The sequence below is a fragment of the Carassius carassius genome, chromosome 8, assembly GCF_963082965.1.
Source record: "Carassius carassius chromosome 8, fCarCar2.1, whole genome shotgun sequence".
In the NCBI taxonomy this organism is placed as follows: Eukaryota; Metazoa; Chordata; class Actinopteri; order Cypriniformes; family Cyprinidae; genus Carassius; species Carassius carassius.
This window is the reverse complement of record NC_081762.1, coordinates 34,158,835-34,175,938: the sequence shown is the minus strand read 5'-3', so window position 1 is coordinate 34,175,938 and position 17,104 is coordinate 34,158,835. Positions and strand designations below refer to the sequence as shown.

At 45.7% G+C, this 17,104-nt stretch overlaps 3 non-coding genes across 3 annotated transcripts; all 3 read right to left on the bottom strand.

The window, feature by feature from the left end:
- Nucleotides 1-4,316: 4,316 nt before the first annotated feature.
- On the bottom strand, nt 4,317-4,388 carry trnad-guc (transfer RNA aspartic acid (anticodon GUC)). Its single transcript has one exon. It is a non-coding gene; the product is annotated as a tRNA-Asp (tRNA).
- A 1,378-nt stretch (nt 4,389-5,766) lies between these two features.
- On the bottom strand, nt 5,767-5,838 carry trnad-guc (transfer RNA aspartic acid (anticodon GUC)). The gene has a single exon. It is a non-coding gene; the product is annotated as a tRNA-Asp (tRNA).
- A 1,385-nt stretch (nt 5,839-7,223) lies between these two features.
- Nucleotides 7,224-7,295, bottom strand: trnad-guc (transfer RNA aspartic acid (anticodon GUC)). The gene has a single exon. It is a non-coding gene; the product is annotated as a tRNA-Asp (tRNA).
- Between the last annotated feature and the right edge of the window lie 9,809 nt (nt 7,296-17,104).

The window sequence follows — 17,104 nt, the reverse complement described above, 5'->3', positions numbered from 1 at the left end:
GACGCTACTGCACCGACATAACTGAACAATGCATGGCTTTTTCTGACGCTGACACAGCCCTAGCACCGTCAAATTCCGGATGGACCCATCATTAGCTAAAGTCGCATTACATTTGGAACACTACCCGTTGCAGGGGTCATTGTTTGGACTCTTTTTTTTTTTTTTTTTTTTAAATTGCGCTTTAAACAAAAAGGATTGTGTCAATGCAACTGAACAACATTAATTAGGAACACAGTGCGTCAATAAAGAAAAAATGACAGTTAAAGGCATTTCGTCATTGAAATCGATGATGTCATCGTTCAGCTAAGTTCAGTTTAAATAGTATCTGTGCAATAATTTGCAATCAAGTCAACGATATCGCTGTACATGAATTGTCCCAAGCTATGCCTGCCAGAGGCGACAGAGGCAAGGAACCAAAACTCGATCGGTGAAAAAATGGAGAAAAAACCCGGTGAGAAACCAGGCTCAGTCGGGGAGACAGTTCTCCTCTGGTCAGAAGAAACCAGCAAATCAGCTCCAGGCTGCAGAAAAGTAAGACTGTGCAGAAGAATTATCTGTTTCCTGTGGTCTTGTCCTGGTGGTCGTCTAAGACCAGGTCTTTACAGGAGATCTGTATCTGGGGCTCATCTAGTTGTCCCGGTCTCCACTGTGTTTCAGGGCCATAGAGGTCCTTTCTAGGTGTTGATCCACCATCTTGTCTGGATACTGACTGGATCCGGGTGACTGAAGCGGCCCACTGATCTGGATACAGAATGGATCTGGTGGCTACGGTGACCTCGGAATAAGGGATTTCTTTAAAAGACTCTTTTATTCATATAAGATTTTCTCCAACTTTTCAGATGGAGGCATGAGAAAGAGATTGCCTTGATTGGGCTTGTGGTTATTGGTGGACCGAGGACAGAGCTACATCAAAATGCAATAGCAGAATCAATTTGGCCGTCCGCAAACACGCTGCAGGAGGGCGTGCCACTGGTCATCGTCTGTATTTGCACTCTCTGCGTTTGCGCTGTCAGCAGTTAGTGTTTATTTAGCTGGCATGGGAAGGCAGCACTTTCTTGTACGTGACGGGATGCAAACTCTGGAAGGCTCTCTTTAGTGACGGGTCCAAACAAAGATCTCATCAGCTCCTCTAGCCCTATCGGCGACTCGTGCACTTTGAGCCTTCTTATCGACGACGCAAGTGGCTGACTGCTGACTGCTGACTGCGTTGGTGGTATAGTGGTGAGCATAGCTGCCTTCCAAGCAGTTGACCCGGTTTCGATTCCCGGCCAACGCATGTCCTTTGGCTCGGTCTGATGTCGAAGCAGAACTCCTTCTGTGACCTGTGGCTCCTCCCAAAACTTTTGGATGGATGGTTCAGAAGCCGAAAAGAGCTAGCTCTCCCCGTCGGGGAATCGAACCCCGGTCTTCCACGTGACAGGCGGAGATACTGTCCACTATACTAACGAGGAGCTGCGCATGTTGCTGTTTCTTCCCCAACCGACGCTACTGCACCGACATAACTGAACAATGCATGGCTTTTTCTGACGCTGACACAGCCCTAGCACCGTCAAATTCCAGATGGACCCATCATTAGTTAAAGTCGCATTACATTTGGAACACTACCCGTTGCAGGGGTCATTGTTTGGACTCTTTTTTTTTTTTTTTTTTTAATTGCGCTTTAAACAAAAAGGATTGTGTCAATGCAACTGAACAACATTAATTAGGAACACAGTGCGTCAATAAAGCAAAATGACAGTTAAAGGCATTTCGTCATTGAAATCGATGATGTCATCATTCAGCTAAGTTCAGTTTAAATAGTATCTGTGCAATAATTTGCAATCAAGTCAACGATATCGCTGTACATGAAGTGTCCCCAGCTATGCCTGCCAGAGGCGACAGAGGCAAGGAACCAAAACTCGATCGGTGAAAAAATGGAGAAAAAACCCGGTGAGAAACCAGGCTCAGTCGGGGAGACAGTTCTCCTCTGGTCAGAAGAAACCAGCAAATCAGCTCCAGGCTGCAGAAAAGTCAGACTGTGCAGAATAATCATCTGTTTCCTGTGGTCTTGTCCTGGTGGTCGTCTAAGACAAGGTCTTTACAGGGGATCTGTATCTGGGGCTCATCTAGTTGTCCCGGTCTCCGCTGTGTTTCAGGGCCATAGAGGTCCTTTCTAGGTGTTGATCCACCATCTTGTCTGAATACTGACTGGATCCGGGTGACTAAAGCGGCCCACTGATCTGGATACAGAATGGATCTGGTGGCTACGGTGACCTCGGAATAAGGGATTTCTTTAAAAGACTCTTTTATTCATATAAGATTTTCTCCAACTTTTCAGATGGAGGCATGAGAAAGAGATTGCCTTGTTTGGGCTTGTGGTTATTGGTGGACCGAGGACAGAGCTACATCAAAATGCAATAGCAGAATCAATTTGGCCGTCCGCCAACACGCTGCAGGAGGGCGTGCCACTGGTCATCGTCTGTATTTGCACTCTCTGTGTTTGCGCTATCAGCACTTAGTGTTTATTTAGCTGGCATGGGAAGGCAGCACTTTCTTGTACGTGACGGGATGCAAACTCTGGAAGGTTCTCTTTAGAGACGGGTCCAAACAAAGATCTCATCAGCTCCTCTAGCCCTATCGGCGACTCGTGCACTTCGAGCCTTCTTAACGACGGCGCAAGTGGCTGACTGCTGACTGCGTTGGTGGTATAGTGGTGAGCATAGCTGCCTTCCAAGCAGTTGACCTGGGTTCTATTCCCGGCCAACGCATGTCCTTTGGCTCGGGCTGATGTCGAAGCAGAACTCCTTCTGTGACCTGTGGCTCCTCCCAAAACTTTTGGATGGATCGTTCAGAAGCCGAAAAGAGCTAGCTCTCCCCTTCGGGGAATCGAACCCCGGTCTTCTGCGTGACAGGCGGAGATACTGTCCACTATACTAACGAGGAGCTGTGCATTTTGCTGTTTCTCCCCAAACCGACGCTACTGCACCGACATAACTGAACAATGCATGGCTTTTTCTGATGCTGACACAGCCCTAGCACCGTCAAATTCCGGATGGACCCATCATTAGCTAAAGTCGCATAACATTTGGAACACTACCCGTTGCAGGGGTCATTGTTTGGACTCTTTTTTTTTTTTTTTTTTTTAAATTGCGCTTTAAACAAAAAGGATTGTGTCAATGCAACTGAACAACATTAATTAGGAACACAGTGCGTCAATAAAGCAAAATGACAGTTAAAGGCATTTCGTCATTGAAATCGATGATGTCATCATTCAGCTGAGTTCAGTTTAAATAGTATCTGTGCAATAATTTGCAATCAAGTCAACGATATCGCTGTACATGAAGTGTCCCCAGCTATGCCTGCCAGAGGCGACAGAGGCAAGGAACCAAAACTCGATCGGTGAAAAAATGGAGAAAAAACCCGGTGAGAAACCAGGCTCAGTCGGGGAGACAGTTCTCCTCTGGTCAGAAGAAACCAGCAAATCAGCTCCAGGCTGCAGAAAAGTCAGACTGTGCAGAATAATCATCTGTTTCCTGTGGTCTTGTCCTGGAGGTCGTCTAAGACAAGGTCTTTACAGGGGATCTGTATCTGGGGCTCATCTAGTTGTCCCGGTCTCCGCTGTGTTTCAGGGCCATAGAGGTCCTTCCTAGGTGTTGATCCACCATCTTGTCTGGATACTGACTGGATCCGGGTGACTGAAGCGGCCCACTGATCTGGATACAGAATGGATCTGGTGGCTACGGTGACCTCGGAATAAGGGATTTCTTTAAAAGACTCTTTTATTCATATAAGATTTTCTCCAACTTTTCAGATGGAGGCATGAGAAAGAGATTGCCTTGATTGGGCTTGTGGTTATTGGTGGACCGAGGACAGAGCTACATCAAAATGCAATAGCAGAATCAATTTGGCCGTCCGCCAACACGCTGCAGGAGGGCGTGCCACTGGTCATCGTCTGTATTTGCACTCTCTGCGTTTGCGCTATCAGCACTTAGTGTTTATTTAGCTGGCATGGGAAGGCAGCACTTTCTTGTACGTGACGGGATGCAAACTCTGGAAGGTTCTCTTTAGTGACGGGTCCAAACAAAGATCTCATCAGCTCCTCTAGCCCTATCGGCGACTCGTGCACTTCGAGCCTTCTTATCGACGGCGCAAGTGGCTGACTGCGTTGGTGGTATAGTGGTGAGCATAGCTGCCTTCCAAGCAGTTGACCCGGTTTCGATTCCCGGCCAACGCATGTCCTTTGGCTCGGGCTGATGTCGAAGCAGAACTCCTTCTGTGACCTGTGGCTCCTCCCAAAACTTTTGGATGGATCGTTCAGAAGCCGAAATGAGCTAGCTCTCCCCGTCGGGGAATCGAACCCCGGTCTTCCGCGTGACAGGCGGAGATACTGTCCACTATACTAACGAGGAGCTGCACATGTTGCTGTTTCTCCCCCAACCGATCCTACTGCACCGACATAACTGAACAATGCATGGCTTTTTCTGACGCTGACACAGCCCTAGCACCGTCAAATTCCGGATGGACCCATCATTAGCTAAAGTCGCATAACATTTGGAACACTACCCGTTGCAGGGGTCATTGTTTGGACTTTTTTTAATTGCGCTTTAAACAAAAAGGATTGTGTCAATGCAACTGAACAACATTAATTAGGAACACAGTGCGTCAATAAAGCAAAATGACAGTTAAAGGCATTTCGTCATTGAAATCGATGATGTCATCATTCAGCTAAGTTCAGTTTAAATAGTATCTGTGCAATAATTTGCAATCAAGTCAATGATATCGCTGTACATGAAGTGTCCCCAGCTATGCCTGCCAGAGGCGACAGAGGCAAGGAACCAAAACTCGATCGGTGAAAAAATGGAGAAAAAACCCGGTGAGAAACCAGGCTCAGTCGGGGAGACAGTTCTCCTCTGGTCAGAAGAAACCAGCAAATCAGCTCCAGGCTGCAGAAAAGTAAGACTGTGCAGAAGAATTATCTGTTTCCTGTGGTCTTGTCCTGGTGGTCGTCTAAGACCAGGTCTTTACAGGAGATCTGTATCTGGGGCTCATATAGTTGTCCCGGTCTCCACTGTGTTTCAGGGCCATAGAGGTCCTTTCTAGGTGTTGATCCACCATCTTGTCTGGATACTGACTGGATCCGGGTGACTGAAGCGGCCCACTGATCTGGATACAGAATGGATCTGGTGGCTACGGTGACCTCGGAATAAGGGATTTCTTTAAAAGACTCTTTTATTCATATAAGATTTTCTCCAACTTTTCAGATGGAGGCATGAGAAAGAGATTGCCTTGATTGGGCTTGTGGTTATTGGTGGACCGAGGACAGAGCTACATCAAAATGCAATAGCAGAATCAATTTGGCCGTCCGCAAACACGCTGCAGGAGGGCGTGCCACTGGTCATCGTCTGTATTTGCACTCTCTGCGTTTGCGCTATCAGCACTTAGTGTTTATTTAGCTGGCATGGGAAGGCAGCACTTTCTTGTACGTGACGGGATGCAAACTCTGGAAGGTTCTCTTTAGTGACGGGTCCAAACAAAGATCTCATCAGCTCCTCTAGCCCTATCGGCGACTCGTGCACTTCGAGCCTTCTTATCGACGGCGCAAGTGGCTGACTGCGTTGGTGGTATAGTGGTGAGCATAGCTGCCTTCCAAGCAGTTGACCCGGTTTCGATTCCCGGCCAACGCATGTCCTTTGGCTCGGGCTGATGTCGAAGCAGAACTCCTTCTGTGACCTGTGGCTCCTCCCAAAACTTTTGGATGGATCGTTCAGAAGCCGAAATGAGCTAGCTCTCCCCGTCGGGGAATCGAACCCCGGTCTTCCGCGTGACAGGCGGAGATACTGTCCACTATACTAACGAGGAGCTGCGCATGTTGCTGTTTCTCCCCCAACCGATGCTACTGCACCGACATAACTGAACAATGCATGGCTTTTTCTGACGCTGACACAGCCCTAGCACCGTCAAATTCCGGATGGACCCATCATTAGCTAAAGTCGCATAACATTTGGAACACTACCCGTTGCAGGGGTCATTGTTTGGACTTTTTTTAATTGCGCTTTAAACAAAAAGGATTGTGTCAATGCAACTGAACAACATTAATTAGGAACACAGTGCGTCAATAAAGCAAAATGACAGTTAAAGGCATTTCGTCATTGAAATCGATGATGTCATCATTCAGCTAAGTTCAGTTTAAATAGTATCTGTGCAATAATTTGCAATCAAGTCAATGATATCGCTGTACATGAAGTGTCCCCAGCTATGCCTGCCAGAGGCGACAGAGGCAAGGAACCAAAACTCGATCGGTGAAAAAATGGAGAAAAAACCCGGTGAGAAACCAGGCTCAGTCGGGGAGACAGTTCTCCTCTGGTCAGAAGAAACCAGCAAATTAGCTCCAGGCTGCAGAAAAGTCAGACTGTGCAGAAGAATCATCTGTTTCCTGTGGTCTTGTCCTTGTGGTCGTCTAAGACAAGGTCTTTACAGGGGATCTGTATCTGGGGCTCATCTAGTTGTCCCGGTCTCCGCTGTGTTTCAGGGCCATAGAGGTCCTTTCTAGGTGTTGATCCACCATCTTGTCTGGATACTGACTGGATCCGGGTGACTGAAGCGGCCCACTGATCTGGATACAGAATAGATCTGGTGGCTACGGTGACCTCGGAATAAGGGATTTCTTTAAAAGACTCTTTTATTCATATAAGATTTTCTCCAACTTTTCAGATGGAGGCATGAGAAAGAGATTGCCTTGATTGGGCTTGTGGTTATTGGTGGACCGAGGACAGAGCTACATCAAAATGCAATAGCAGAATCAATTTGGCCGTCCGCCAACACGCTGCAGGAGGGCGTGCCACTGGTCATCGTCTGTATTTGCACTCTCTGCGTTTGCGCTGTCAGCACTTAGTGTTTATTTAGCTGGCATGGGAAGGCAGCACTTTCTTGTACGTGACGGGATGCAAACTCTGGAAGGCTCTCTTTAGTGACGGGTCCAAACAAAGATCTCATCAGCTCCTCTAGCCCTATCGGCGACTCGTGCACTTCGAGCCTTCTTATCGACGGCGCAAGTGGCTGACTGCTGACTGCGTTGGTGGTATAGTGGTGAGCATAGCTGCCTTCCAAGCAGTTGACCCGGTTTCGATTCCCGGCCAACGCATGTCCTTTGGCTCGGGCTGATGTCGAAGCAGAACTCCTTCTGTGACCTGTGGCTCCTCCCGAAACTTTTGGATGGATGGTTCAGAAGCCGAAAAGAGCTAGCTCTCCCCATCGGGGAATCGAACCCCGGTCTTCCGCATGACAGGCGGAGATACTGTCCACTATACTAACGAGGAGCTGCGCATGTTGCTGTTTCTCCCCCAACCGACGCTACTGCACCGACATAACTGAACAATGCATGGCTTTTTCTGACGCTGACACAGCCCTAGCACCGTCAAATTCCGGATGGACCCATCATTAGCTAAAGTCGCATTACATTTGGAACACTACCCGTTGCAGGGGTCATTGTTTGGACTCTTTTTTTTTTTTTTTTTTTTAAATTGCGCTTTAAACAAAAAGGATTGTGTCAATGCAACTGAACAACATTAATTAGGAACACAGTGCGTCAATAAAGAAAAAATGACAGTTAAAGGCATTTCGTCATTGAAATCGATGATGTCATCATTCAGCTAAGTTCAGTTTAAATAGTATCTGTGCAATAATTTGCAATCAAGTCAACGATATCGCTGTACATGAAGTGTCCCAAGCTATGCCTGCCAGAGGCGACAGAGGCAAGGAACCAAAACTCGATCGGTGAAAAAATGGAGAAAAAACCCGGTGAGAAACCAGGCTCAGTCGGGGAGACAGTTCTCCTCTGGTCAGAAGAAACCAGCAAATCAGCTCCAGGCTGCAGAAAAGTAAGACTGTGCAGAAGAATTATCTGTTTCCTGTGGTCTTGTCCTGGTGGTCGTCTAAGACCAGGTCTTTACAGGAGATCTGTATCTGGGGCTCATCTAGTTGTCCCGGTCTCCACTGTGTTTCAGGGCCATAGAGGTCCTTTCTAGGTGTTGATCCACCATCTTGTCTGGATACTGACTGGATCCGGGTGACTGAAGCGGCCCACTGATCTGGATACAGAATGGATCTGGTGGCTACGGTGACCTCGGAATAAGGGATTTCTTTAAAAGACTCTTTTATTCATATAAGATTTTCTCCAACTTTTCAGATGGAGGCATGAGAAAGAGATTGCCTTGATTGGGCTTGTGGTTATTGGTGGACCGAGGACAGAGCTACATCAAAATGCAATAGCAGAATCAATTTGGCCGTCCGCAAACACGCTGCAGGAGGGCGTGCCACTGGTCATCGTCTGTATTTGCACTCTCTGCGTTTGCGCTGTCAGCACTTAGTGTTTATTTAGCTGGCATGGGAAGGCAGCACTTTCTTGTACGTGACGGGATGCAAACTCTGGAAGGCTCTCTTTAGTGACGGGTCCAAACAAAGATCTCATCAGCTCCTCTAGCCCTATCGGCGACTCGTGCACTTTGAGCCTTCTTATCGACGGCGCAAGTGGCTGACTGCTGACTGCGTTGGTGGTATAGTGGTGAGCATAGCTGCCTTCCAAGCAGTTGACCCGGTTTCGATTCCCGGCCAACGCATGTCCTTTGGCTCGGGCTGATGTCAAAACAGAACTCCTTCTGTGACCTGTGGCTCCTCCCAAAACTTTTGGATGGATCGTTCAGAAGCCGAAAAGAGCTAGCTCTCCCCGTCGGGGAATCGAACCCCTGTCTTCCGCGTGACAGGCGGAGATACTGTCCACTATACTAACGAGGAGCTGCGCATGTTGCTGTTTCTTCCCCAACCGACGCTACTGCACAGACATAACTGAACAATGCATGGCTTTTTCTGACGCTGACACAGCCCTAGCACAGTCAAATTCCGGATGGACCCATCATTAGCTAAAGTCGCATTACATTTGGAACACTACCCGTTGCAGGGGTCAATGTTTGGACTCTTTTTTTTTTTTTTTTTTTTTAAATTGCGCTTTAAACAAAAAGGATTGTGTCAATGCAACTGAACAACATTAATTAGGAACACAGTGCGTCAATAAAGCAAAATGACAGTTAAAGGCATTTCGTCATTGAAATCGATGATGTCATCATTCAGCTAAGTTCAGTTTAAATAGTATCTGTGCAATAATTTGCAATCAAGTCAACGATATCGCTGTACATGAAGTGTCCCCAGCTATGCCTGCCAGAGGCGACAGAGGCAAGGAACCAAAACTCGATCGGTGAAAAAATGGAGAAAAAACCCGGTGAGAAACCAGGCTCAGTCGGGGAGACAGTTCTCCTCTGGTCAGAAGAAACGAGCAAATCAGCTCCAGGCTGCAGAAAAGTCAGACTGTGCAGAATAATCATCTGTTTCCTGTGGTCTTGTCCTGGTGGTCGTCTAAGACAAGGTCTTTACAGGGGATCTGTATCTGGGGCTCATCTAGTTGTCCCAGTCTCCGCTGTGTTTCAGGGCCATAGAGGTCCTTTCTAGGTGTTGATCCACCATCTTGTCTGGATACTGACTGGATCCGGGTGACTGAAGCGGCCCACTGATCTGGATACAGAATGGATCTGGTGGCTACGGTGACCTCGGAATAAGGGATTTCTTTAAAAGACTCTTTTATTCATATAAGATTTTCTCCAACTTTTCAGATGGAGGCATGAGAAAGAGATTGCCTTGATTGGGCTTGTGGTTATTGGTGGACCGAGGACAGAGCTACATCAAAATGCAATAGCAGAATCAATTTGGCCGTCCGTCAACACGCTGCAGGAGGGCGTGCCACTGGTCATCGTCTGTATTTGCACTCTCTGTGTTTGCGCTATCAGCACTTAGTGTTAATTTAGCTGGCATGGGAAGGCAGCACTTTCTTGTACGTGACGGGATGCAAACTCTGGAAGGTTCTCTTTAGTGACGGGTCCAAACAAAGATCTCATCAGCTCCTCTAGCCCTATCGGCGACTCGTGCACTTCGAGCCTTCTTATCGACGGTGCAAGTGGCTGACTGCGTTGGTGGTATAGTGGTGAGCATAGCTGCCTTCCAAGCAGTTGACCCGGTTTCGATTCCCGGCCAACGCATGTCCTTTGGCTCGGGCTGATGTCGAAGCAGAACTCCTTCTGTGACCTGTGTCTCCTCCCAAAACTTTTGGATGGATCGTTCAGAATCCGAAAAGAGCTAGCTCTCCCCGTCGGGGAATCGAACCCCGGTCTTCCGCGCCGGAGCCGAAAATAGTTAAGCTTAACTTCTCTTAACTTTTCCCATTCATTCTCTATGGTAGTGCTTAACACTACGGATGCAATATATTTGTGGCCACACGTAGATTTCCTGGCGCTGTTTCGCCTCTTCCGTGGCGGGGAATTTAAGAAGCCTGGTGTCATCTGTCAATCATTCGTAGTGAGTGGAGGAGGGGAGGAGACCAGTTTCACGATCGGAGAGATATCTGTTTACCGAATTGTTGTACAAAACAAAACAAGTTTGCTGGCAAGCATTTACTGTCTAAACTACCGTCGCAAAAGTTTTACCTCAGGTGACCGCTGTTTTTACGTAAGAGTTCGAGATCAACGCAATTAACGTTAAGCGAGAAGGTAAGTTAAGTTAAATGCTACATTACTTTAGCAATATTAACTTTCTGTATTGTAAATACATTATCATATAAATGACATGTATATTCTCATGTAATGGTATTGTTAATTGTGTTGAATGGTTTGTGATGTTAGGAAATATTAAACCAAACTCATAGTTGAACATACAGCAGTTATTTTATATAATTGTTATAGTTTCTTTGTAAGAGTGAAGGTTTCATAATTGATCTCTAAGTACTTAAAAATGTTTTTTTGAAAATGTTAACAATGCAATATGATACTCATAATGTAATTAATATGTATTACACACATATTACATTTATTACATATATATTCTATATTGTTATATATATTACATTGTACTTGTGCAATTTAATGGTATAATTTAAACTGTGTGTATATAAAACAACATTTTTAATTAGTTAAACTTGTTTTAATATATACATGTATACATTTTCATAATGAATATTTTATATACGTACTCATATATTGAGTGGATTAAATAAATATTAAATAACACAAATTTATAAGTCTCTTATGCTCTAAGGCTGCATTTATCAAGCTAAAAAACTGTAATATTATGAAATATTATGGCAAGTTAAAATAACTTATATATAATAATATATATATATATATATATATATATATATATATATAACTGCTTCTGATAACTGTCTTATTTCACTATATTAAGTATTTTTATGTGGCCATGATTTCAGAACTGCAACATGAAGAAAACAGTTTTTTTTCCCCGGGAGATACAAGGTGTCTTTCAGGAAAGGCCCATCAGGCCATTTACGCCGGGACCCATCAGAAGAGGCAAAAAAAATTAAAGACAACCCTTCACTGCAGAACAAGTCAACACCTCAAAGAGAAGATCTGGTCAGGATGAATGCCCGTTCTGTTGTCTTACAGAGAGGAGGGGATGTCTCTCACAAGCAAGAGGTGTTGGGAGAATACATTCTACAGTTTGGCAAATACAAGGGCCAGTCTTTCAGGTGGTTACTAGAGAATGATGTCGGCTATGCTTTGTACCTGTCCAATAAGGTTGAGGAAGAAGAAAAGGCTGGGCAGTTCAACCCAGAGGGTCCTTGCAAAGATAGTCTAATTTCCTTTATTGAATACTCAAGAAGCTTTAAGGAAATTGATGATCTTAAACGGTATCTGTCTCAAAGGCCAGATCCGTTGCCAGTTTTGATAGGGGAAGACAATACTGTTGGATTTGGAACAAGAGCTCAAAACACTTGGAGACAAATTTGGGATACCAGGGCAGATGGATATGCTTTCTTTATAATGAAGCAGAAGTGTGTTCCAGGCAGCAAAATGTACAACTTGCAGCAGTATCTTTTAAAACAGCAGCAACAACAGCTGACAATAAACACTCCTCCGTTGCCCTCACCATCAGCTTCCACTGCAAGACCACTTGTTCCTTCCAGTACTGCTTCTGATCAGCCTGGTAAGTTAATAAAATTCATGCAAATTTGCTTATATTGTTACTTAAAGCCTACTGATCCATTGATTTTGTTTTATAGTGATGGAGGAGGATGAAGAACTGGAGAGGATAATGCTGAGTCTGTCTCCAACAAAGTATCAACAAAGCTGAGTAAGTGAATCAAGAGTCACGTCATGTGTGTTATACAGAGCCATTTCAAGTTCAGCATGTTTTTGACACATGCAATTGCACATACTGGAGCAAAAATGTTCAAATTATGCTTAATTTTCAGGATCATCTGCAGCCACGGAATCCACACACTTGTCTACAGCAGGTTACTTTCCAAATCAGATTCAGAGGCTTATTCTGTTACATACAGACCTATCCTCTATTTCTGAATTTAATTATCTTATTTGTTGCTTTGGCAGTGTTCTTGCCTGTTCTAAAAAACATGTTTTTTTTTTGTTCTAACTATAATTAAGGGTTGAACATACCAGTGGTGAGGGTGAGTGCACTTCATGAATTGTATGCATTGTATTTAAAGTGTCATTTGTTGTTATAAGTGGAATGTTTACTTACAGACTTTTGAACATTATTAGAATTTGCATTCCTAGAATAAATAGAATGATAGAATAAACAATGATTCATGCATTACATTAAATGAGTCATTTAATGTAGTCAAGACAATTAAATACACATCTTGTACATTCAGTGTTTTAATATATTTTTTATTTCCTCCTTGTGCTGTTCCATGCAGGTCTGCCACAGCCTCCATCAACATCAGTTCCTGTGTGTAGGCCTTCTTCACGGGGTGAAGGCTCTGTACCACCTGCAGCAACACAATCAACACCGGCACCAATGCCATCTGCACTGACTGAAGCCCCTGTTCTCAGCTACAAAAAAGGTAAAGACAGTTAAATACACATCATGTGCAATCATTGTTAATACACACACACACACACATATATATATATATATATATATATATATATATATATATATATATATATATATATTTTTGTGTTCCATCCAGTTCTGTCGACATCACATGCAGTCTCTAGTTCTCCCAGTCCCAGTATGCCTTCTTCACAGACTGATGGGCCTGTACCACCTCCTGCTGCACAATCAGCACCTACAGCTCCTGCATCAATGCCTTCTGTACAGAAAGAAGCACCTGTTCCTAGCTACTTGCAAGATATCAGCCGCTGGAACTGCTCTCTTCATCAAAGAATTTGGATGAAGACAGAGATGGAATCCATGGGGCTCTGGCCAGGATCACACCCAGTAAGACACCTCATGAATATGGTCTCCTTGTGGCGCTATCCACCTCAGCCTGAGCTTATAGAGACAAACACTGGCCTTCCATCACCCAAATACTTCCAACTCCATCCATTTTTCATTTGGAAACCTGAGCACAGTATAATGGAAAGGCTTAGGAACAATTACATCCTGCCTTGTCTTTACAGATGTCAAAATCCAAATGTTGTGTCCTCTGGTGTGGGAAGACCCAGAGTGATCCTTGGTACTACTGGGCAATTTTACATCCTTGCTTCACGTCTGTGTTGTAAGGCATGCAAAAGATACTGGTTTGCTGATAAACCTCAGTGGCTGGACATTCTACCACAGCGATTCAGAAACGTCTTGCCAGCCTTCCTCACCCATAAGAAGGCAATCTGTAAAACAGTGATGGATGAACTGAGGCGCTCTGGAAAATCCCCTAATGACATGGCCAACCAGCTGTCTGAGGTGCTTCACCTTAAATTTGAAAGAGCACATCTGGCTTACCTTCTCAGTGTGCAGAATGTCAGGGATGCTGAAGCAGGGATGTATGGTCAGAAAACCATCACTGGGGCACTGAGGAAGGATGACACACCTGCACCGTTTGGGGATTACGGAGACACTGATGGGTGGAATGGGGTGTCTGTCTCTGCACACTATTTAATAGAGTGCCTCCTTCATGAATATCAGCGGCAGGAAGCAGCTCTCACTCAGCTCCTACAAGGCACTTTTGGACAGGTGTTCAGGTCAGATCACACACGCAAAGTTGCTAGAAAAGTGACCCTCTTATCTGGCACAATGTCATCCTATGCTGTGATGAACGAGAACTGGATGATTCTGTCCTGGGTGATGCTGCAGAGTGAAAGTGAGCAGTCATTGGAGTCAATGTACTGTGGGCTATCCAATCGCTACAGTGCTGCTGGTATTCCCAAGGCCAAGTACCAGTGGGTGGACAGGTATAAATCATCACATCTAACCAAACATTACATCAAGTGGTGTAAGCAAAGGTTATGAATACATTAAAATGTATTTTTCTTTCTCCTTTATGTACTTAGGGACTGCTGTGCCGCTTTCAGAGTGATGGACCCAGGACCTTATGAGCACCAGCAGTGGGAAGCCTGGAGGACCACAGAAGCTATTGTGGCAGAGGTTACATCAGGAAACCTCAAGAATTTACATGCCGCTTGCAGGAAGTTCAACGAGGACATGGTTGTTAAACTGGACTTGTTTCACTGTATGCGGCGGTTCACCAGGGAGTGTGTTTCGGAGCACCATCCTCTGTATGGCTCCTTCTGCCAGTTCCTCTCTTCTGCCTTCTCTGTAGTTGATCAGAGTGACCTGGAGAAACTGAAGAACGCATACAGATTCTGTGGTATCGAGCCTGCTAATCCCACCAAGCTGCACATCAGAGAGCACTGCAGGACAAAAGTGCCACATCCCAGAGAGCTGGTTCAAAGGGTGGAAGAAGTGTTACACCATTTCTATCTGGCAAAGGATCCCAACAACATCTTCCTTTTCAAACCCTCAATGTTAAAATTATGGTGGATTCAGCGTATCCACATCCTTAGAGGCTGCCTGAGTGATCCTGAGGTGGAGGAAGGAATCCTCTACAGATATGGTGGAACCCTACAGCTGAATCATGTCAAGGGTGATGGAGCTGCTGTGCCGATTTGGATCCCTGTGAGAGGCACTTCACAGCAGGAGGGGTTTCATTTCCACCAGGCTCAGTGGGTAACAGGCAATCGTGTCTCTCCTGAGTTGTTCCAAGCACAGGGTATGACTGGTGTGGCACGCTGGAATTATCAGCGGCTGATGGACCTGAAGCAGCCTGGGGTTGTCTTACCTGGAGTGTTTGACCCTGTTTTGATGATGGAGTTAAACAGGGCATCTATAAGAGTGACAGGGCAACCCAAATATCCAGCCTTGCACATCTCCAGCAGGGACACAGGAGAGAGGTTTGGCCTGCAATACGTGGAGCCAGGTTGTCGACCTGTGCCTCTTGACTTTGACAAGCACAAAAGCAGGAAGACAGACCTAGGAGATGTGGAGATGCAAGAGGAGTCTTCATCTGGCGTTCCGTTTCCATTCCCATCTCAGGTAAGTCTTTAAAAAAATTGATAACAGTTTTTTTTAATAAAAATAATACATTTATAATTCTCACTTGCATCCATCCATCCATCCATCTTCTACCGCTTATCCGGGGCCGGGTCGCGGGGGCAGCAGTCTAAGCAGAGAACCCCAGACTTCCCTCTCCCTAGACACTTCCTCCAGCTCTTCTGGGGGGACACCGAGGCGTTCCCAGGCCAGCCGGGAGACATAGTCTCTCCAGCGTGTCCTAGGTCTCCCCCGGGGTCTCCTCCCAGTGGGATGTGCCCGGAACACCTTCCCGGGAAGGCGTCCAGGAGGCATCCGGAACAGATGCCCGAGCCACCTCAGCTGACCCCTCTCGATGTGGAGGAGCAGCGGCTCTACTCTGAGCTCCTCCCGGGTGACTGAGCTTCTCACCCTAATTCTCACTTGCATATTGCACTCATTTTTTTAGGAATGCTTAAAGGATACCTCTTCTGCCGAGACCCCTCTTGCTGCAGAACCAGAGGCTACCTCACAGCCTGTCATTTTTCACCAGTTTCCTACACCAAGTGCTGTGACAGTGAAGGAACAAACATCTGAGGAGTGTCTTTTATTTGGAGGTAACTATATAATACATACAGGCGTCAATGTGTGTAATCTGTCTGCCTCATCTATGGACACAAAAAACAAATACTTAAATTAGTAATTTTGTGAATCTCTTTTAGAACTCCCAAGCACATCACCACTGCCTGTAGCTGCTTCTCCCTGTGCTGCTCGCACTGGACCTATTAAGACCGGTGGCCGAGTTTTTGTGTTGGACCATAACAGATGGACGGATCCAATGAGAAATGCAATTGATGGTTTGCTGGCCAAGCATCATGGGAGCAAGGATCTCCTTACAAAGGTGGATGCTGAATATGCTGCTATGGTACAGAGTGCCTGTACTGACCCCAACAGCCTTCTGCATTCCACCACAAAGAAGCACATAAGCAGGTACATAAAACACCTTGCTAAAAAAAAGAACACTAATGCTTCTCTCAACACCAGCCCAGAAAAGCTCTTGGAGACACAGCAGTTATGGAAGCGTCTTCACTCAGGCAGTGAAACAATCAGAGTCCCAGTGACAGTACTGCCACCTGCCCCAGTCAATCCACCTGCAAAGGCTGTTCCTGAGGCTGTCCCTCTGGACCAGACAGCGTTCGAGAAGATGGTGAAGGACATCATAGAGAAGCAGCAGGCAGTTCAGCAGCAACAACAATTGCAGGCGCTGCAAAAAAAGCAAACCAGATCCTGTTTAGCCTGTGGCCAGCCTAAGTCTCGATACATGGGTGATGGCTCCTCAATACATTTCTTCTATCAAGGTAGTGATGTTAAATACTTCTACTGCTCCAAGAAAGTATTTGACACATATTCAGCAGAGGGCCTGACCAACCCCAGAATGCCTTTTGAAGACTTTGCAGAGACTCCTTTTTTTCAGCGGGAACTGGAGGCCTCTAAGCAGAGAGGGGCAGCTAGGAAGAGGGTCACTGATGAGAGAAGCAAGCGGAAGTCAGCAGTAGAGCATCCTACTGGTCGTCTGTGCAGATTCTGCCACCTGCCACTGAAACAAGGACCCAACAGTCCTCATATTCACACTGGTTTACCTGGAGTGGCAGGCAAATACATTTACTGTCCTGCTAAAGTGTTTTCTCTTTATCAGGCTCAGGGAATGAGTGCAGAAATGTCATGGAGAGACTTTCAGCAGTCTCCATTCTATGAG